Raw genomic sequence first — 1,508 nt, forward strand, 5'->3', positions numbered from 1 at the left:
GACCAAAGGCCTCTTTTCAGCAGCCCAAAGGGCGGGAAGCAGAGGGCTTTGGTCCCGGTTGGTGCCACCAACCGGGACTAAAGGGTGGGCATTGGTCCCGGTTGGAGCCACGAACCGGGACCAATGGTCATGTGCTGGCGCGGTGCGGCACGAAAGTTTAGTCCCACCTCGCTAGCTGAGAGGGGCACGCAGTGGTTTATAAGCCCCACTGCCGCATCCCTCTCGAGCTCCTCTCCACTGCAGGCTTACGGGTCTACTTACTACTGCGTTGCTTGATGGGCCTACTGGGCCACCTGCGGGCCTGAATCCTGTCCCATGGTGGGTTTCTAGTCGTATTCAGGCCATGGGGGCCCAGTAGGAGGCACTTTTTTCTTTACTTATTGTTGCTATTTTTATTTTTTCCCCATATTTTTTGTTTTGTTTCCTGAATTATTTATTTTCTTTTGTTTTTTTTATTTTTTAATTCTTTTTTGCTTTTAGTTTTAGAACAATTTTAAACTTTCTGTTAGTGTCATTAGTTCTCAAATTTGAAAACACTTTTTTTGTTTTTTTGTTTTGTTTCGTGCTTTATTTATTTTATTTTATTTCTACTTACAACAAAATATTTATTGTTGCTATTTTTATTTTTTCCCAGATTTTTTGTTTTGTTTTCTGCATTATTTATTTTCTTCTGTTTTTTTGCTTTATTTTTTATTCTTTTTGCTTTTAGTTTTAGAAAAATTATAAACTTTCTGTTAGTGCCATTAGTTTTCAAATTTGAATACACTTTTTTGTATTCCTTTTGCTTTATTTATTTTATTTTATTTTCCAGTTTTTTTGTTTTGTTTTCTGCATTATTTATTTTCTTTTGTTTTCTGCATTAAAGCATTTCAAATGAACTCTAAAAAAGTTGAAAGTTGAAAGTTGGCATGGTATCACGAGGGCCGAACCATATGACATTAAAGCATTATGTGCCGGGAGTAAAGAGGGGCATTGGTCCCGTTTGGAGCCACCAATCGGTACCAATGGACCCGTCTAATTACTTATTTATTTTCTGTAGCTGTTTTTTTGTTGATTCTTTCCGCAGCTATTTTTTTAGTCCCACCTCGCCAAGCGAGAGGCACTCGCAGCTGTTTATAAGCCCTGAGTGCAGAGACGATGAAGAAGAGGCTCAATGCTCACCTGCACGTTGGTTCGCTTCAAGCCTTGAGGAATAGGGTAGACTGCACGGAGCTATGTGCAGTGCAGTTTACACTATTCCGAAAGGCTTGAAGCGAATTAACTAGCATTGCGCCTCTTTTTTATTTTTAATGACTTATTACCACAGAAATAAATAGAAAAAATAAATATAGCAGAAAAGAAAAAAAAACTATATAAAAAACTATTCAAAAATAAATAGAAGAAAAAATAGTTGTGATTAACTTTACTAAAATCTTTTTTATTTTTAATGACTTATTACAACTCAGAAATAAATAGAAAAAAATAAATATAGCAGAAAAGAAAAAAAACTATATAAAAAACTTCTCAGA

Source organism: Triticum aestivum, chromosome 6B (genome assembly GCF_018294505.1).
Source record: "Triticum aestivum cultivar Chinese Spring chromosome 6B, IWGSC CS RefSeq v2.1, whole genome shotgun sequence".
NCBI lineage: Eukaryota > Viridiplantae > Streptophyta > Magnoliopsida > Poales > Poaceae > Triticum > Triticum aestivum.